General features: G+C 45.2%; 15 non-coding genes across 15 annotated transcripts; all 15 read left to right on the plus strand.

Annotated features, from left to right (window-relative positions):
- The first annotated feature begins 39 nt into the window (after positions 1-39).
- LOC141245388 (U2 spliceosomal RNA) lies at positions 40-230 on the plus strand. The gene has a single exon (XR_012309215.1). It is a non-coding gene; the product is annotated as a U2 spliceosomal RNA (small nuclear RNA).
- A 1,121-nt stretch (positions 231-1,351) lies between these two features.
- LOC141245315 (U2 spliceosomal RNA) lies at positions 1,352-1,542 on the plus strand. Its single transcript, XR_012309147.1, has one exon. It is a non-coding gene; the product is annotated as a U2 spliceosomal RNA (small nuclear RNA).
- Positions 1,543-2,660: 1,118 nt separating this feature from the next.
- On the plus strand, positions 2,661-2,851 carry LOC141245389 (U2 spliceosomal RNA). The gene has a single exon (XR_012309216.1). It is a non-coding gene; the product is annotated as a U2 spliceosomal RNA (small nuclear RNA).
- Positions 2,852-3,971: 1,120 nt separating this feature from the next.
- On the plus strand, positions 3,972-4,162 carry LOC141245317 (U2 spliceosomal RNA). The gene has a single exon (XR_012309148.1). It is a non-coding gene; the product is annotated as a U2 spliceosomal RNA (small nuclear RNA).
- A 1,117-nt stretch (positions 4,163-5,279) lies between these two features.
- On the plus strand, positions 5,280-5,470 carry LOC141245390 (U2 spliceosomal RNA). Its single transcript, XR_012309217.1, has one exon. It is a non-coding gene; the product is annotated as a U2 spliceosomal RNA (small nuclear RNA).
- A 1,121-nt stretch (positions 5,471-6,591) lies between these two features.
- Positions 6,592-6,782, plus strand: LOC141245391 (U2 spliceosomal RNA). Its single transcript, XR_012309218.1, has one exon. It is a non-coding gene; the product is annotated as a U2 spliceosomal RNA (small nuclear RNA).
- Positions 6,783-7,903: 1,121 nt separating this feature from the next.
- LOC141245242 (U2 spliceosomal RNA) lies at positions 7,904-8,094 on the plus strand. Its single transcript, XR_012309074.1, has one exon. It is a non-coding gene; the product is annotated as a U2 spliceosomal RNA (small nuclear RNA).
- Positions 8,095-9,216: 1,122 nt separating this feature from the next.
- LOC141245343 (U2 spliceosomal RNA) lies at positions 9,217-9,407 on the plus strand. Its single transcript, XR_012309173.1, has one exon. It is a non-coding gene; the product is annotated as a U2 spliceosomal RNA (small nuclear RNA).
- A 1,121-nt stretch (positions 9,408-10,528) lies between these two features.
- On the plus strand, positions 10,529-10,719 carry LOC141245243 (U2 spliceosomal RNA). Its single transcript, XR_012309075.1, has one exon. It is a non-coding gene; the product is annotated as a U2 spliceosomal RNA (small nuclear RNA).
- A 1,122-nt stretch (positions 10,720-11,841) lies between these two features.
- On the plus strand, positions 11,842-12,032 carry LOC141245244 (U2 spliceosomal RNA). Its single transcript, XR_012309076.1, has one exon. It is a non-coding gene; the product is annotated as a U2 spliceosomal RNA (small nuclear RNA).
- A 1,120-nt stretch (positions 12,033-13,152) lies between these two features.
- LOC141245245 (U2 spliceosomal RNA) lies at positions 13,153-13,343 on the plus strand. Its single transcript, XR_012309077.1, has one exon. It is a non-coding gene; the product is annotated as a U2 spliceosomal RNA (small nuclear RNA).
- A 1,118-nt stretch (positions 13,344-14,461) lies between these two features.
- LOC141245246 (U2 spliceosomal RNA) lies at positions 14,462-14,652 on the plus strand. Its single transcript, XR_012309078.1, has one exon. It is a non-coding gene; the product is annotated as a U2 spliceosomal RNA (small nuclear RNA).
- A 1,119-nt stretch (positions 14,653-15,771) lies between these two features.
- On the plus strand, positions 15,772-15,962 carry LOC141245248 (U2 spliceosomal RNA). Its single transcript, XR_012309080.1, has one exon. It is a non-coding gene; the product is annotated as a U2 spliceosomal RNA (small nuclear RNA).
- Positions 15,963-17,082: 1,120 nt separating this feature from the next.
- Positions 17,083-17,273, plus strand: LOC141245249 (U2 spliceosomal RNA). The gene has a single exon (XR_012309081.1). It is a non-coding gene; the product is annotated as a U2 spliceosomal RNA (small nuclear RNA).
- A 1,122-nt stretch (positions 17,274-18,395) lies between these two features.
- On the plus strand, positions 18,396-18,586 carry LOC141245344 (U2 spliceosomal RNA). The gene has a single exon (XR_012309174.1). It is a non-coding gene; the product is annotated as a U2 spliceosomal RNA (small nuclear RNA).
- Positions 18,587-19,703: the final 1,117 nt, after the last annotated feature.

Consider the following 19,703-nt stretch of genomic DNA (forward strand, 5'->3'; position numbering starts at 1 on the left):
ATCCTTGGGTGGCACCGTAGTCGGAAACCAATTCTGGTTATCGCTTCTCGGCCTTTTGGCTAAGATCAAGTGTAGTATCTGTTCTTATCAGTTTAATATCTGATACGTCCCCTATCTGGGGACCATATATTAAATGGATTTTTAGAACAGGGAGATGGAAAAAGAGCTTGCTCTGTCCACTCCACGCATTGACCTGGTATTGCAGTATCTCCAGGACCGGTGCACCCCTTCTTTAATGCAGTTTCTAAAATCAGAAAGAATTGAATTCAATGCTTTTTGTTCATTTTGCTTGTTTGTCGGATTTTGGGATGGACTCTTTGGCTTTGCTTTTCTTCTCCTCATTGGATTTTTCATGTTAAAAGTTGCAGAAGCCAGATGACAAGCTCATTTTGGTTCAACTTCAGCAACTGTGCATTGCATTGCCATGTAATGTAATGTAATGCAATGCTATCTATCTAGCTCTCCCTCTATACTTCCTTTTGGATAAACAGACATATTAGGCAAGCATTTTGGAGCTTTCACCTAAATAACTACAGGTGGTGAGATAAGCTGCACAATATAATTGACCTTTCAGTATATTGTTGCACACACACCATCTATTTAGCAAATGCCCTTGTTATCAACAGCAGCCTTTTAAACTCACCTGAGCTAACAGGTATGTGAGCTGGTTACTCTGCTGCGCTTAAAATTTCTTTTTTGGTTAGCTACAATGCCTTTTCTGAAACGTTGTCTCCCTCTGCTGGAACACTGACTTCTTTCATTTAATGCCTGCAGACTATAAAAGAGAAACCAACCCAAAAAGTTTGGTTGATTAGTCTGTGGCATTCTTTTAAACTGTTGCTTATGGCGGTCTCTGTGAGCTTCTCAGTGACATTCAGCCATCCAGGTATCCCGCCTGCAGTAGACGGAATGTGGCAATGGAACGCTGGCTGCGCGTGTCATAATAGGCTCTGAGCCTTTATATACCTGCGCACAGCAGCAGCCACCTTCAGTCTGCTGCTGGACAGCCAGCAGCAGCAGCAGCAGGAGAGGTAATTAATCAGCAACCCTCCTGCTAAGGGTAGACAGCTGCTCGTTCCACCCCCCCCCCCGCCTTAATTGGTTCTCCTCCCTTCCAACGGTGTTGAGGCGGGTGGGAACAGCCGGGGGTTGAGGGTACTGTGCTAAAAGAGGTGGAGTTATGCAGATCTAAAACGCGTGGATTGCAGCAGCAGCAAGCCGAAAAGTGCAGGCATGTGAGGGATCTAGAGGTTGACAGCATGTCTTCTTAACGGGAGTCCAGGTGGCCATCTCCACAAATGGACTTTTCAGAATCCTTGGGTGGCACCGTAGTCGGAAACCAATTCTGGTTATCGCTTCTCGGCCTTTTGGCTAAGATCAAGTGTAGTATCTGTTCTTATCAGTTTAATATCTGATACGTCCCCTATCTGGGGACCATATATTAAATGGATTTTTAGAACAGGGAGATGGAAAAAGAGCTTGCTCTGTCCACTCCACGCATTGACCTGGTATTGCAGTATCTCCAGGACCGGTGCACGCCTTCTTTAATGCAGTTTCTAAAATCAGAAAGAATTGAATTCAATGCTTTTTGTTCATTTTGCTTGTTTGTCGGATTTTGGGATGGACTCTTTGGCTTTGCTTTTCTTCTCCTCATTGGATTTTTCATGTTAAAAGTTGCAGAAGCCAGATGACAAGCTCATTTTGGTTCAACTTCAGCAACTGTGCATTGCATTGCCATGTAATGTAATGCAATGCTATCTATCTAGCTCTCCCTCTATACTTCCTTTTGGATAAACAGACATATTAGGCAAGCATTTTGGAGCTTTCACCTAAATAACTACAGGTGGTGAGATAAGCTGCACAATATAATTGACCTTTCAGTATATTGTTGCACACACACCATCTATTTAGCAAATGCCCTTGTTATCAACAGCAGCCTTTTAAACTCACCTGAGCTAACAGGTATGTGAGCTGGTTACTCTGCTGCGCTTAAAATTTATTTTTTGGTTTGCTACAATGCCTTTTCTGAAACGTTGTCTCCCTCTGCTGGAACACTGACTTCTTTCATTTAATGCCTGCAGACTATAAAAGAGAAACCAACCCAAAAAGTTTGGTTGATTAGTCTGTGGCATTCTTTTAAACTGTTGCTTATGGCGGTCTCTGTGAGCTTCTCAGTGACATTCAGCCATCCAGGTATCCCGCCTGCAGTAGACGGAATGTGGCAATGGAACGCTGGCTGCGCGTGTCATAATAGGCTCTGAGCCTTTATATACCTGCGCACAGCAGCAGCCACCTTCAGTCTGCTGCTGGACAGCCAGCAGCAGCAGCAGCAGGAGAGGTAATTAATCAGCAACCCTCCTGCTAAGGGTAGACAGCTGCTCGTTCCACCCCCCCCCCCCCGCCTTAATTGGTTCTCCTCCCTTCCAACGGTGTTGAGGCGGGTGGGAACAGCCGGGGGTTGAGGGTACTGTGCTAAAAGAGGTGGAGTTATGCAGATCTAAAACGCGTGGATTGCAGCAGCAGCAAGCCGAAAAGTGCAGGCATGTGAGGGATCTAGAGGTTGACAGCATGTCTTCTTAACGGGAGTCCAGGTGGCCATCTCCACAAATGGACTTTTCAGAATCCTTGGGTGGCACCGTAGTCGGAAACCAATTCTGGTTATCGCTTCTCGGCCTTTTGGCTAAGATCAAGTGTAGTATCTGTTCTTATCAGTTTAATATCTGATACGTCCCCTATCTGGGGACCATATATTAAATGGATTTTTAGAACAGGGAGATGGAAAAAGAGCTTGCTCTGTCCACTCCACGCATTGACCTGGTATTGCAGTATCTCCAGGACCGGTGCACCCCTTCTTTAATGCAGTTTCTAAAATCAGAAAGAATTGAATTCAATGCTTTTTGTTCATTTTGCTTGTTTGTCGGATTTTGGGATGGACTCTTTGGCTTTGCTTTTCTTCTCCTCATTGGATTTTTCATGTTAAAAGTTGCAGAAGCCAGATGACAAGCTCATTTTGGTTCAACTTCAGCAACTGTGCATTGCATTGCCATGTAATGTAATGTAATGCAATGCTATCTATCTAGCTCTCCCTCTATACTTCCTTTTGGATAAACAGACATATTAGGCAAGCATTTTGGAGCTTTCACCTAAATAACTACAGGTGGTGAGATAAGCTGCACAATATAATTGACCTTTCAGTATATTGTTGCACACACACCATCTATTTAGCAAATGCCCTTGTTATCAACAGCAGCCTTTTAAACTCACCTGAGCTAACAGGTATGTGAGCTGGTTACTCTGCTGCGCTTAAAATTTCTTTTTTGGTTAGCTACAATGCCTTTTCTGAAACGTTGTCTCCCTCTGCTGGAACACTGACTTCTTTCATTTAATGCCTGCAGACTATAAAAGAGAAACCAACCCAAAAAGTTTGGTTGATTAGTCTGTGGCATTCTTTTAAACTGTTGCTTATGGCGGTCTCTGTGAGCTTCTCAGTGACATTCAGCCATCCAGGTATCCCGCCTGCAGTAGACGGAATGTGGCAATGGAACGCTGGCTGCGCGTGTCATAATAGGCTCTGAGCCTTTATATACCTGCGCACAGCAGCAGCCACCTTCAGTCTGCTGCTGGACAGCCAGCAGCAGCAGCAGCAGGAGAGGTAATTAATCAGCAACCCTCCTGCTAAGGGTAGACAGCTGCTCGTTCCACCCCCCCCCCGCCTTAATTGGTTCTCCTCCCTTCCAACGGTGTTGAGGCGGGTGGGAACAGCCGGGGGTTGAGGGTACTGTGCTAAAAGAGGTGGAGTTATGCAGATCTAAAACGCGTGGATTGCAGCAGCAGCAAGCCGAAAAGTGCAGGCATGTGAGGGATCTAGAGGTTGACAGCATGTCTTCTTAACGGGAGTCCAGGTGGCCATCTCCACAAATGGACTTTTCAGAATCCTTGGGTGGCACCGTAGTCGGAAACCAATTCTGGTTATCGCTTCTCGGCCTTTTGGCTAAGATCAAGTGTAGTATCTGTTCTTATCAGTTTAATATCTGATACGTCCCCTATCTGGGGACCATATATTAAATGGATTTTTAGAACAGGGAGATGGAAAAAGAGCTTGCTCTGTCCACTCCACGCATTGACCTGGTATTGCAGTATCTCCAGGACCGGTGCACGCCTTCTTTAATGCAGTTTCTAAAATCAGAAAGAATTGAATTCAATGCTTTTTGTTCATTTTGCTTGTTTGTCGGATTTTGGGATGGACTCTTTGGCTTTGCTTTTCTTCTCCTCATTGGATTTTTCATGTTAAAAGTTGCAGAAGCCAGATGACAAGCTCATTTTGGTTCAACTTCAGCAACTGTGCATTGCATTGCCATGTAATGTAATGCAATGCTATCTATCTAGCTCTCCCTCTATACTTCCTTTTGGATAAACAGACATATTAGGCAAGCATTTTGGAGCTTTCACCTAAATAACTACAGGTGGTGAGATAAGCTGCACAATATAATTGACCTTTCAGTATATTGTTGCACACACACCATCTATTTAGCAAATGCCCTTGTTATCAACAGCAGCCTTTTAAACTCACCTGAGCTAACAGGTATGTGAGCTGGTTACTCTGCTGCGCTTAAAATTTATTTTTTGGTTTGCTACAATGCCTTTTCTGAAACGTTGTCTCCCTCTGCTGGAACACTGACTTCTTTCATTTAATGCCTGCAGACTATAAAAGAGAAACCAACCCAAAAAGTTTGGTTGATTAGTCTGTGGCATTCTTTTAAACTGTTGCTTATGGCGGTCTCTGTGAGCTTCTCAGTGACATTCAGCCATCCAGGTATCCCGCCTGCAGTAGACGGAATGTGGCAATGGAACGCTGGCTGCGCGTGTCATAATAGGCTCTGAGCCTTTATATACCTGCGCACAGCAGCAGCCACCTTCAGTCTGCTGCTGGACAGCCAGCAGCAGCAGCAGCAGGAGAGGTAATTAATCAGCAACCCTCCTGCTAAGGGTAGACAGCTGCTCGTTCCACCCCCCCCCCCCGCCTTAATTGGTTCTCCTCCCTTCCAACGGTGTTGAGGCGGGTGGGAACAGCCGGGGGTTGAGGGTACTGTGCTAAAAGAGGTGGAGTTATGCAGATCTAAAACGCGTGGATTGCAGCAGCAGCAAGCCGAAAAGTGCAGGCATGTGAGGGATCTAGAGGTTGACAGCATGTCTTCTTAACGGGAGTCCAGGTGGCCATCTCCACAAATGGACTTTTCAGAATCCTTGGGTGGCACCGTAGTCGGAAACCAATTCTGGTTATCGCTTCTCGGCCTTTTGGCTAAGATCAAGTGTAGTATCTGTTCTTATCAGTTTAATATCTGATACGTCCCCTATCTGGGGACCATATATTAAATGGATTTTTAGAACAGGGAGATGGAAAAAGAGCTTGCTCTGTCCACTCCACGCATTGACCTGGTATTGCAGTATCTCCAGGACCGGTGCACCCCTTCTTTAATGCAGTTTCTAAAATCAGAAAGAATTGAATTCAATGCTTTTTGTTCATTTTGCTTGTTTGTCGGATTTTGGGATGGACTCTTTGGCTTTGCTTTTCTTCTCCTCATTGGATTTTTCATGTTAAAAGTTGCAGAAGCCAGATGACAAGCTCATTTTGGTTCAACTTCAGCAACTGTGCATTGCATTGCCATGTAATGTAATGTAATGCAATGCTATCTATCTAGCTCTCCCTCTATACTTCCTTTTGGATAAACAGACATATTAGGCAAGCATTTTGGAGCTTTCACCTAAATAACTACAGGTGGTGAGATAAGCTGCACAATATAATTGACCTTTCAGTATATTGTTGCACACACACCATCTATTTAGCAAATGCCCTTGTTATCAACAGCAGCCTTTTAAACTCACCTGAGCTAACAGGTATGTGAGCTGGTTACTCTGCTGCGCTTAAAATTTCTTTTTTGGTTTGCTACAATGCCTTTTCTGAAACGTTGTCTCCCTCTGCTGGAACACTGACTTCTTTCATTTAATGCCTGCAGACTATAAAAGAGAAACCAACCCAAAAAGTTTGGTTGATTAGTCTGTGGCATTCTTTTAAACTGTTGCTTATGGCGGTCTCTGTGAGCTTCTCAGTGACATTCAGCCATCCAGGTATCCCGCCTGCAGTAGACGGAATGTGGCAATGGAACGCTGGCTGCGCGTGTCATAATAGGCTCTGAGCCTTTATATACCTGCGCACAGCAGCAGCCACCTTCAGTCTGCTGCTGGACAGCCAGCAGCAGCAGCAGCAGGAGAGGTAATTAATCAGCAACCCTCCTGCTAAGGGTAGACAGCTGCTCGTTCCACCCCCCCCCCCGCCTTAATTGGTTCTCCTCCCTTCCAACGGTGTTGAGGCGGGTGGGAACAGCCGGGGGTTGAGGGTACTGTGCTAAAAGAGGTGGAGTTATGCAGATCTAAAACGCGTGGATTGCAGCAGCAGCAAGCCGAAAAGTGCAGGCATGCGAGGGATCTAGAGGTTGACAGCATGTCTTCTTAACGGGAGTCCAGGTGGCCATCTCCACAAATGGACTTTTCAGAATCCTTGGGTGGCACCGTAGTCGGAAACCAATTCTGGTTATCGCTTCTCGGCCTTTTGGCTAAGATCAAGTGTAGTATCTGTTCTTATCAGTTTAATATCTGATACGTCCCCTATCTGGGGACCATATATTAAATGGATTTTTAGAACAGGGAGATGGAAAAAGAGCTTGCTCTGTCCACTCCACGCATTGACCTGGTATTGCAGTATCTCCAGGACCGGTGCACCCCTTCTTTAATGCAGTTTCTAAAATCAGAAAGAATTGAATTCAATGCTTTTTGTTCATTTTGCTTGTTTGTCGGATTTTGGGATGGACTCTTTGGCTTTGCTTTTCTTCTCCTCATTGGATTTTTCATGTTAAAAGTTGCAGAAGCCAGATGACAAGCTCATTTTGGTTCAACTTCAGCAACTGTGCATTGCATTGCCATGTAATGTAATGTAATGCAATGCTATCTATCTAGCTCTCCCTCTATACTTCCTTTTGGATAAACAGACATATTAGGCAAGCATTTTGGAGCTTTCACCTAAATAACTACAGGTGGTGAGATAAGCTGCACAATATAATTGACCTTTCAGTATATTGTTGCACACACACCATCAATTTAGCAAATGCCCTTGTTATCAACAGCAGCCTTTTAAACTCACCTGAGCTAACAGGTATGTGAGCTGGTTACTCTGCTGCGCTTAAAATTTCTTTTTTGGTTTGCTACAATGCCTTTTCTGAAACGTTGTCTCCCTCTGCTGGAACACTGACTTCTTTCATTTAATGCCTGCAGACTATAAAAGAGAAACCAACCCAAAAAGTTTGGTTGATTAGTCTGTGGCATTCTTTTAAACTGTTGCTTATGGCGGTCTCTGTGAGCTTCTCAGTGACATTCAGCCATCCAGGTATCCCGCCTGCAGTAGACGGAATGTGGCAATGGAACGCTGGCTGCGCGTGTCATAATAGGCTCTGAGCCTTTATATACCTGCGCACAGCAGCAGCCACCTTCAGTCTGCTGCTGGACAGCCAGCAGCAGCAGCAGCAGGAGAGGTAATTAATCAGCAACCCTCCTGCTAAGGGTAGACAGCTGCTCGTTCCACCCCCCCCCCCGCCTTAATTGGTTCTCCTCCCTTCCAACGGTGTTGAGGCGGGTGGGAACAGCCGGGGGTTGAGGGTACTGTGCTAAAAGAGGTGGAGTTATGCAGATCTAAAACGCGTGGATTGCAGCAGCAGCAAGCCGAAAAGTACAGGCATGTGAGGGATCTAGAGGTTGACAGCATGTCTTCTTAACGGGAGTCCAGGTGGCCATCTCCACAAATGGACTTTTCAGAATCCTTGGGTGGCACCGTAGTCGGAAACCAATTCTGGTTATCGCTTCTCGGCCTTTTGGCTAAGATCAAGTGTAGTATCTGTTCTTATCAGTTTAATATCTGATACGTCCCCTATCTGGGGACCATATATTAAATGGATTTTTAGAACAGGGAGATGGAAAAAGAGCTTGCTCTGTCCACTCCACGCATTGACCTGGTATTGCAGTATCTCCAGGACCGGTGCACCCCTTCTTTAATGCAGTTTCTAAAATCAGAAAGAATTGGATTCAATGCTTTTTGTTCATTTTGCTTGTTTGTCGGATTTTGGGATGGACTCTTTGGCTTTGCTTTTCTTCTCCTCATTGGATTTTTCATGTTAAAAGTTGCAGAAGCCAGATGACAAGCTCATTTTGGATCAACTTCAGCAACTGTGCATTGCATTGCCATGTAATGTAATGTAATGCAATGCTATCTATCTAGCTCTCCCTCTATACTTCCTTTTGGATAAACAGACATATTAGGCAAGCATTTTGGAGCTTTCACCTAAATAACTACAGGTGGTGAGATAAGCTGCACAATATAATTGACCTTTCAGTATATTGTTGCACACACACCATCTATTTAGCAAATGCCCTTGTTATCAACAGCAGCCTTTTAAACTCACCTGAGCTAACAGGTATGTGAGCTGGTTACTCTGCTGCGCTTAAAATTTCTTTTTTGGTTTGCTACAATGCCTTTTCTGAAACGTTGTCTCCCTCTGCTGGAACACTGACTTCTTTCATTTAATGCCTGCAGACTATAAAAGAGAAACCAACCCAAAAAGTTTGGTTGATTAGTCTGTGGCATTCTTTTAAACTGTTGCATATGGCGGTCTCTGTGAGCTTCTCAGTGACATTCAGCCATCCAGGTATCCCGCCTGCAGTAGACGGAATGTGGCAATGGAACGCTGGCTGCGCGTGTCATAATAGGCTCTGAGCCTTTATATACCTGCGCACAGCAGCAGCCACCTTCAGTCTGCTGCTGGACAGCCAGCAGCAGCAGCAGCAGGAGAGGTAATTAATCAGCAACCCTCCTGCTAAGGGAAGACAGCTGCTCGTTCCACCCCCCCCCCCCGCCTTAATTGGTTCTCCTCCCTTCCAACGGTGTTGAGGCGGGTGGGAACAGCCGGGGGTTGAGGGTACTGTGCTAAAAGAGGTGGAGTTATGCAGATCTAAAACGCGTGGATTGCAGCAGCAGCAAGCCGAAAAGTGCAGGCATGTGAGGGATCTAGAGGTTGACAGCATGTCTTCTTAACGGGAGTCCAGGTGGCCATCTCCACAAATGGACTTTTCAGAATCCTTGGGTGGCACCGTAGTCGGAAACCAATTCTGGTTATCGCTTCTCGGCCTTTTGGCTAATATCAAGTGTAGTATCTGTTCTTATCAGTTTAATATCTGATACGTCCCCTATCTGGGGACCATATATTAAATGGATTTTTAGAACAGGGAGATGGAAAAAGAGCTTGCTCTGTCCACTCCACGCATTGACCTGGTATTGCAGTATCTCCAGGACCGGTGCACCCCTTCTTTAATGCAGTTTCTAAAATCAGAAAGAATTGAATTCAATGCTTTTTGTTCATTTTGCTTGTTTGTCGGATTTTGGGATGGACTCTTTGGCTTTGCTTTTCTTCTCCTCATTGGATTTTTCATGTTAAAAGTTGCAGAAGCCAGATGACAAGCTCATTTTGGTTCAACTTCAGCAACTGTGCATTGCATTGCCATGTAATGTAATGTAATGCAATGCTATCTATCTAGCTCTCCCTCTATACTTCCTTTTGGATAAACAGACATATTAGGCAAGCATTTTGGAGCTTTCACCTAAATAACTACAGGTGGTGAGATAAGCTGCACAATATAATTGACCTTTCAGTATATTGTTGCACACACACCATCTATTTAGCAAATGCCCTTGTTATCAACAGCAGCCTTTTAAACTCACCTGAGCTAACAGGTATGTGAGCTGGTTACTCTGCTGCGCTTAAAATTTCTTTTTTGGTTTGCTACAATGCCTTTTCTGAAACGTTGTCTCCCTCTGCTGGAACACTGACTTCTTTCATTTAATGCCTGCAGACTATAAAAGAGAAACCAACCCAAAAAGTTTGGTTGATTAGTCTGTGGCATTCTTTTAAACTGTTGCTTATGGCGGTCTCTGTGAGCTTCTCAGTGACATTCAGCCATCCAGGTATCCCGCCTACAGTAGAAGGAATGTGGCAATGGAACGCTGGCTGCGCGTGTCATAATAGGCTCTGAGCCTTTATATACCTGCGCACAGCAGCAGCCACCTTCAGTCTGCTGCTGGACAGCCAGCAGCAGCAGCAGCAGGAGAGGTAATTAATCAGCAACCCTCCTGCTAAGGGTAGACAGCTGCTCGTTCCACCCCCCCCCCCGCCTTAATTGGTTCTCCTCCCTTCCAACGGTGTTGAGGCGGGTGGGAACAGCCGGGGGTTGAGGGTACTGTGCTAAAAGAGGTGGAGTTATGCAGATCTAAAACGCGTGGATTGCAGCAGCAGCAAGCCGAAAAGTGCAGGCATGTGAGGGATCTAGAGGTTGACAGCATGTCTTCTTAACGGGAGTCCAGGTGGCCATCTCCACAAATGGACTTTTCAGAATCCTTGGGTGGCACCGTAGTCGGAAACCAATTCTGGTTATCGCTTCTCGGCCTTTTGGCTAAGATCAAGTGTAGTATCTGTTCTTATCAGTTTAATATCTGATACGTCCCCTATCTGGGGACCATATATTAAATGGATTTTTAGAACAGGGAGATGGAAAAAGAGCTTGCTCTGTCCACTCCACGCATTGACCTGGTATTGCAGTATCTCCAGGACCGGTGCACCCCTTCTTTAATGCAGTTTCTAAAATCAGAAAGAATTGAATTCAATGCTTTTTGTTCATTTTGCTTGTTTGTCGGATTTTGGGATGGACTCTTTGGCTTTGCTTTTCTTCTCCTCATTGGATTTTTCATGTTAAAAGTTGCAGAAGCCAGATGACAAGCTCATTTTGGTTCAACTTCAGCAACTGTGCATTGCATTGCCATGTAATGTAATGTAATGCAATGCTATCTATCTAGCTCTCCCTCTATACTTCCTTTTGGATAAACAGACATATTAGGCAAGCATTTTGGAGCTTTCACCTAAATAACTACAGGTGGTGAGATAAGCTGCACAATATAATTGACCTTTCAGTATATTGTTGCACACACCCCATCTATTTAGCAAATGCCCTTGTTATCAACAGCAGCCTTTTAAACTCACCTGAGCTAACAGGTATGTGAGCTGGTTACTCTGCTGCGCTTAAAATTTCTTTTTTGGTTTGCTACAATGCCTTTTCTGAAACGTTGTCTCCCTCTGCTGGAACACTGACTTCTTTCATTTAATGCCTGCAGACTATAAAAGAGAAACCAACCCAAAAAGTTTGGTTGATTAGTCTGTGGCATTCTTTTAAACTGTTGCTTATGGCGGTCTCTGTGAGCTTCTCAGTGACATTCAGCCATCCAGGTATCCCGCCTGCAGTAGACGGAATGTGGCAATGGAACGCTGGCTGCGCGTGTCATAATAGGCTCTGAGCCTTTATATACCTGCGCACAGCAGCAGCCACCTTCAGTCTGCTGCTGGACAGCCAGCAGCAGCAGCAGCAGGAGAGGTAATTAATCAGCAACCCTCCTGCTAAGGGTAGACAGCTGCTCGTTCCACCCCCCCCCCCCGCCTTAATTGGTTCTCCTCCCTTCCAACGGTGTTGAAGCGGTTGGGAACAGCCGGGGGTTGAGGGTACTGTGCTAAAAGAGGTGGAGTTATGCAGATCTAAAACGCGTGGATTGCAGCAGCAGCAAGCCGAAAAGTGCAGGCATGTGAGGGATCTAGAGGTTGACAGCATGTCTTCTTAACGGGAGTCCAGGTGGCCATCTCCACAAATGGACTTTTCAGAATCCTTGGGTGGCACCGTAGTCGGAAACCAATTCTGGTTATCGCTTCTCGGCCTTTTGGCTAAGATCAAGTGTAGTATCTGTTCTTATCAGTTTAATATCTGATACGTCCCCTATCTGGGGACCATATATTAAATGGATTTTTAGAACAGGGAGATGGAAAAAGAGCTTGCTCTGTCCACTCCACGCATTGACCTGGTATTGCAGTATCTCCAGGACCGGTGCACCCCTTCTTTAATGCAGTTTCTAAAATCAGAAAGAATTGAATTCAATGCTTTTTGTTCATTTTGCTTGTTTGTCGGATTTTGGGATGGACTCTTTGGCTTTGCTTTTCTTCTCCTCATTGGATTTTTCATGTTAAAAGTTGCAGAAGCCAGATGACAAGCTCATTTTGGTTCAACTTCAGCAACTGTGCATTGCATTGCCATGTAATGTAATGTAATGCAATGCTATCTATCTAGCTCTCCCTCTATACTTCCTTTTGGATAAACAGACATATTAGGCAAGCATTTTGGAGCTTTCACCTAAATAACTACAGGTGGTGAGATAAGCTGCACAATATAATTGACCTTTCAGTATATTGTTGCACACACACCATCTATTTAGCAAATGCCCTTGTTATCAACAGCAGCCTTTTAAACTCACCTGAGCTAACAGGTATGTGAGCTGGTTACTCTGCTGCGCTTAAAATTTCTTTTTTGGTTTGCTACAATGCCTTTTCTGAAACGTTGTCTCCCTCTGCTGGAACACTGACTTCTTTCATTTAATGCCTGCAGACTATAAAAGAGAAACCAACCCAAAAAGTTTGGTTGATTAGTCTGTGGCATTCTTTTAAACTGTTGCTTATGGCGGTCTCTGTGAGCTTCTCAGTGACATTCAGCCATCCAGGTATCCCGCCTGCAGTAGACGGAATGTGGCAATGGAACGCTGGCTGCGCGTGTCATAATAGGCTCTGAGCCTTTATATACCTGCGCACAGCAGCAGCCACCTTCAGTCTGCTGCTGGACAGCCAGCAGCAGCAGCAGGAGAGGTAATTAATCAGCAACCCTCCTGCTAAGGGTAGACAGCTGCTCGTTCCATCCCCCCCCCCCCGCCTTAATTGGTTCTCCTCCCTTCCAACGGTGTTGAGGCGGGTGGGAACAGCCGGGGGTTGAGGGTACTGTGCTAAAAGAGGTGGAGTTATGCAGATCTAAAACGCGTGGATTGCAGCAGCAGCAAGCCGAAAAGTGCAGGCATGTGAGGGATCTAGAGGTTGACAGCATGTCTTCTTAACGGGAGTCCAGGTGGCCATCTCCACAAATGGACTTTTCAGAATCCTTGGGTGGCACCGTAGTCGGAAACCAATTCTGGTTATCGCTTCTCGGCCTTTTGGCTAAGATCAAGTGTAGTATCTGTTCTTATCAGTTTAATATCTGATACGTCCCCTATCTGGGGACCATATATTAAATGGATTTTTAGAACAGGGAGATGGAAAAAGAGCTTGCTCTGTCCACTCCACGCATTGACCTGGTATTGCAGTATCTCCAGGACCGGTGCACCCCTTCTTTAATGCAGTTTCTAAAATCAGAAAGAATTGAATTCAATGCTTTTTGTTCATTTTGCTTGTTTGTCGGATTTTGGGATGGACTCTTTGGCTTTGCTTTTCTTCTCCTCATTGGATTTTTCATGTTAAAAGTTGCAGAAGCCAGATGACAAGCTCATTTTGGTTCAACTTCAGCAACTGTGCATTGCATTGCCATGTAATGTAATGTAATGCAATGCTATCTATCTAGCTCTCCCTCTATACTTCCTTTTGGATAAACAGACATATTAGGCAAGCATTTTGGAGCTTTCACCTAAATAACTACAGGTGGTGAGATAAGCTGCACAATATAATTGACCTTTCAGTATATTGTTGCACACACACCATCTATTTAGCAAATGCCCTTGTTATCAACAGCAGCCTTTTAAACTCACCTGAGCTAACAGGTATGTGAGCTGGTTACTCTGCTGCGCTTAAAATTTCTTTTTTGGTTTGCTACAATGCCTTTTCTGAAACGTTGTCTCCCTCTGCTGAAACACTGACTTCTTTCATTTAATGCCTGCAGACTATAAAAGAGAAACCAACCCAAAAAGTTTGGTTGATTAGTCTGTGGCATTCTTTTAAACTGTTGCTTATGGCGGTCTCTGTGAGCTTCTCAGTGACATTCAGCCATCCAGGTATCCCGCCTGCAGTAGACGGAATGTGGCAATGGAACGCTGGCTGCGCGTGTCATAATAGGCTCTGAGCCTTTATATACCTGCGCACAGCAGCAGCCACCTTCAGTCTGCTGCTGGACAGCCAGCAGCAGCAGCAGCAGGAGAGGTAATTAATCAGCAACCCTCCTGCTAAGGGTAGACAGCTGCTCGTTCCACCCCCCCCCGCCTTAATTGGTTCTCCTCCCTTCCAACGGTGTTGAGGCGGGTGGGAACAGCCGGGGGTTGAGGGTACTGTGCTAAAAGAGGTGGAGTTATGCAGATCTAAAACGCGTGGATTGCAGCAGCAGCAAGCCGAAAAGTGCAGGCATGTGAGGGATCTAGAGGTTGACAGCATGTCTTCTTAACGGGAGTCCAGGTGGCCATCTCCACAAATGGACTTTTCAGAATCCTTGGGTGGCACCGTAGTCGGAACCAATTCTGGTTATCGCTTCTCGGCCTTTTGGCTAAGATCAAGTGTAGTATCTGTTCTTATCAGTTTAATATCTGATACGTCCCCTATCTGGGGACCATATATTAAATGGATTTTTAGAACAGGGAGATGGAAAAAGAGCTTGCTCTGTCCACTCCACGCATTGACCTGGTATTGCAGTATCTCCAGGACCGGTGCACCCCTTCTTTAATGCAGTTTCTAAAATCAGAAAGAATTGAATTCAATGCTTTTTGTTCATTTTGCTTGTTTGTCGGATTTTGGGATGGACTCTTTGGCTTTGCTTTTCTTCTCCTCATTGGATTTTTCATGTTAAAAGTTGCAGAAGCCAGATGACAAGCTCATTTTGGTTCAACTTCAGCAACTGTGCATTGCATTGCCATGTAATGTAATGTAATGCAATGCTATCTATCTAGCTCTCCCTCTATACTTCCTTTTGGATAAACAGACATATTAGGCAAGCATTTTGGAGCTTTCACCTAAATAACTACAGGTGGTGAGATAAGCTGCACAATATAATTGACCTTTCAGTATATTGTTGCACACACACCATCTATTTAGCAAATGCCCTTGTTATCAACAGCAGCCTTTTAAACTCACCTGAGCTAACAGGTATGTGAGCTGGTTACTCTGCTGCGCTTAAAATTTCTTTTTTGGTTTGCTACAATGCCTTTTCTGAAACGTTGTCTCCCTCTGCTGGAACACTGACTTCTTTCATTTAATGCCTGCAGACTATAAAAGAGAAACCAACCCAAAAAGTTTGGTTGATTAGTCTGTGGCATTCTTTTAAACTGTTGCTTATGGCGGTCTCTGTGAGCTTCTCAGTGACATTCAGCCATCCAGGTATCCCGCCTGCAGTAGACGGAATGTGGCAATGGAACGCTGGCTGCGCGTGTCATAATAGGCTCTGAGCCTTTATATACCTGCGCACAGCAGCAGCCACCTTCAGTCTGCTGCTGGACAGCCAGCAGCAGCAGCAGGAGAGGTAATTAATCAGCAACCCTCCTGCTAAGGGTAGACAGCTGCTCGTTCCATCCCCCCCCCCCGCCTTAATTGGTTCTCCTCCCTTCCAACGGTGTTGAGGCGGGTGGGAACAGCCGGGGGTTGAGGGTACTGTGCTAAAAGAGGTGGAGTTATGCAGATCTAAAACGCGTGGATTGCAGCAGCAGCAAGCCGAAAAGTGCAGGCATGTGAGGGATCTAGAGGTTGACAGCATGTCTTCTTAACGGGAGTCCAGGTGGCCATCTCCACAAATGGACTTTTCAGAATCCTTGGGTGGCACCGTAGTCGGAAACCAATTCTGGTTATCGCTTCTCGGCCTTTTGGCTAAGATCAAGTGTAGTATCTGTTCTTATCAGTTTAATATCTGATACGTCCCCTATCTGGGGACCATATATTAAATGGATTTTTAGAACAGGGAGATGGAAAAAGAGCTTGCTCTGTCCACTCCACGCATTGACCTGGTATTGCAGTATCTCCAGGACCGGTGCACCCCTTCTTTAATGCAGTTTCTAAAATCAGAAAGAATTGAATTCAATGCTTTTTGTTCATTTTGCTTGTTTGTCGGATTTTGGGATGGACTCTTTGGCTTTGCTTTTCTTCTCCTCATTGGATTTTTCATGTTAAAAGTTGCAGAAGCCAGATGACAAGCTCATTTTGGTTCAACTTCAGCAACTGTGCATTGCATTGCCATGTAATGTAATGTAATGCAATGCTATCTATCTAGCTCTCCCTCTATACTTCCTTTTGGATAAACAGACATATTAGGCAAGCATTTTGGAGCTTTCACCTAAATAACTACAGGTGGTGAGATAAGCTGCACAATATAATTGACCTTTCAGTATATTGTTGCACACACACCATCTATTTAGCAAATGCCCTTGTTATCAACAGCAGCCTTTTAAACTCACCTGAGCTAACAGGTATGTGAGCTGGTTACTCTGCTGCGCTTAAAATTTCTTTTTTGGTTTGCTACAATGCCTTTTCTGAAACGTTGTCTCCCTCTGCTGGAACACTGACTTCTTTCATTTAATGCCTGCAGACTATAAAAGAGAAACCAACCCAAAAAGTTTGGTTGATTAGTCTGTGGCATTCTTTTAAACTGTTGCTTATGGCGGTCTCTGTGAGCTTCTCAGTGACATTCAGCCATCCAGGTATCCCGCCTGCAGTAGACGGAATGTGGCAATGGAACGCTGGCTGCGCGTGTCATAATAGGCTCTGAGCCTTTATATACCTGCGCACAGCAGCAGCCACCTTCAGTCTGCTGCTGGACAGCCAGCAGCAGCAGCAGCAGGAGAGGTAATTAATCAGCAACCCTCCTGCTAAGGGTAGACAGCTGCTCGTTCCACGCCCCCCCCGCCTTAATTGGTTCTCCTCCCTTCCAACGGTGTTGAGGCGGGTGGGAACAGCCGGGGGTTGAGGGTACTGTGCTAAAAGAGGTGGAGTTATGCAGATCTAAAACGCGTGGATTGCAGCAGCAGCAAGCCGAAAAGTGCAGGCATGTGAGGGATCTAGAGGTTGACAGCATGTCTTCTTAACGGGAGTCCAGGTGGCCATCTCCACAAATGGACTTTTCAGAATCCTTGGGTGGCACCGTAGTCGGAAACCAATTCTGGTTATCGCTTCTCGGCCTTTTGGCTAAGATCAAGTGTAGTATCTGTTCTTATCAGTTTAATATCTGATACGTCCCCTATCTGGGGACCATATATTAAATGGATTTTTAGAACAGGGAGATGGAAAAAGAGCTTGCTCTGTCCACTCCACGCATTGACCTGGTATTGCAGTATCTCCAGGACCGGTGCACCCCTTCTTTAATGCAGTTTCTAAAATCAGAAAGAATTGAATTCAATGCTTTTTGTTCATTTTGCTTGTTTGTCGGATTTTGGGATGGACTCTTTGGCTTTGCTTTTCTTCTCCTCATTGGATTTTTCATGTTAAAAGTTGCAGAAGCCAGATGACAAGCTCATTTTGGTTCAACTTCAGCAACTGTGCATTGCATTGCCATGTAATGTAATGTAATGCAATGCTATCTATCTAGCTCTCCCTCTATACTTCCTTTTGGATAAACAGACATATTAGGCAAGCATTTTGGAGCTTTCACCTAAATAACTACAGGTGGTGAGATAAGCTGCACAATATAATTGACCTTTCAGTATATTGTTGCACACACACCATCTATTTAGCAAATGCCCTTGTTATCAACAGCAGCCTTTTAAACTCACCTGAGCTAACAGGTATGTGAGCTGGTTACTCTGCTGCGCTTAAAATTTCTTTTTTGGTTTGCTACAATGCCTTTTCTGAAACGTTGTCTCCCTCTGCTGGAACACTGACTTCTTTCATTTAATGCCTGCAGACTATAAAAGAGAAACCAACCCAAAAAGTTTGGTTGATTAGTCTGTGGCATTCTTTTAAACTGTTGCATATGGCGGTCTCTGTGAGCTTCTCAGTGACATTCAGCCATCCAGGTATCCCGCCTGCAGTAGACGGAATGTGGCAATGGAACGCTGGCTGCGCGTGTCATAATAGGCTCTGAGCCTTTATATACCTGCGCACAGCAGCAGCCACCTTCAGTCTGCTGCTGGACAGCCAGCAGCAGCAGCAGCAGGAGAGGTAATTAATCAGCAACCCTCCTGCTAAGGGAAGACAGCTGCTCGTTCCACCCCCCCCCCCCGCCTTAATTGGTTCTCCTCCCTTCCAACGGTGTTGAGGCGGGTGGGAACAGCCGGGGGTTGAGGGTACTGTGCTAAAAGAGGTGGAGTTATGCAGATCTAAAACGCGTGGATTGCAGCAGCAGCAAGCCGAAAAGTGCAGGCATGTGAGGGATCTAGAGGTTGACAGCATGTCTTCTTAACGGGAGTCCAGGTGGCCATCTCCACAAATGGACTTTTCAGAATCCTTGGGTGGCACCGTAGTCGGAAACCAATTCTGGTTATCGCTTCTCGGCCTTTTGGCTAATATCAAGTGTAGTATCTGTTCTTATCAGTTTAATATCTGATACGTCCCCTATCTGGGGACCATATATTAAATGGATTTTTAGAACAGGGAGATGGAAAAAGAGCTTGCTCTGTCCACTCCACGCATTGACCTGGTATTGCAGTATCTCCAGGACCGGTGCACCCCTTCTTTAATGCAGTTTCTAAAATCAGAAAGAATTGAATTCAATGCTTTTTGTTCATTTTGCTTGTTTGTCGGATTTTGGGATGGACTCTTTGGCTTTGCTTTTCTTCTCCTCATTGGATTTTTCATGTTAAAAGTTGCAGAAGCCAGATGACAAGCTCATTTTGGTTCAACTTCAGCAACTGTGCATTGCATTGCCATGTAATGTAATGTAATGCAATGCTATCTATCTAGCTCTCCCTCTATACTTCCTTTTGGATAAACAGACATATTAGGCAAGCATTTTGGAGCTTTCACCTAAATAACTACAGGTGGTGAGATAAGCTGCACAATATAATTGACCTTTCAGTATATTGTTGCACACACACCATCTATTTAGCAAATGCCCTTGTTATCAACAGCAGCCTTTTAAACTCACCTGAGCTAACAGGTATGTGAGCTGGTTACTCTGCTGCGCTTAAAATTTCTTTTTTGGTTTGCTACAATGCCTTTTCTGAAACGTTGTCTCCCTCTGCTGGAACACTGACTTCTTTCATTTAATGCCTGCAGACTATAAAAGAGAAACCAACCCAAAAAGTTTGGTTGATTAGTCTGTGGCATTCTTTTAAACTGTTGCTTATGGCGGTCTCTGTGAGCTTCTCAGTGACATTCAGCCATCCAGGTATCCCGCCTGCAGTAGAAGGAATGTGGCAATGGAACGCTGGCTGCGCGTGTCATAATAGGCTCTGAGCCTTTATATACCTGCGCACAGCAGCAGCCACCTTCAGTCTGCTGCTGGACAGCCAGCAGCAGCAGCAGCAGGAGAGGTAATTAATCAGCAACCCTCCTGCTAAGGGTAGACAGCTGCTCGTTCCACCCCCCCCCCCGCCTTAATTGGTTCTCCTCCCTTCCAACGGTGTTGAGGCGGGTGGGAACAGCCGGGGGTTGAGGGTACTGTGCTAAAAGAGGTGGAGTTATGCAGATCTAAAACGCGTGGATTGCAGCAGCAGCAAGCCGAAAAGTGCAGGCATGTGAGGGATCTAGAGGTTGACAGCATGTCTTCTTAACGGGAGTCCAGGTGGCCATCTCCACAAATGGACTTTTCAGAATCCTTGGGTGGCACCGTAGTCGGAAACCAATTCT

The sequence above is a fragment of the Phyllobates terribilis genome, unplaced genomic scaffold (genome assembly GCF_046119375.1).
Source record: "Phyllobates terribilis strain yellow unplaced genomic scaffold, ASM4611937v1 Scaffold_1828__1_contigs__length_205237, whole genome shotgun sequence".
NCBI lineage: Eukaryota > Metazoa > Chordata > Amphibia > Anura > Dendrobatidae > Phyllobates > Phyllobates terribilis.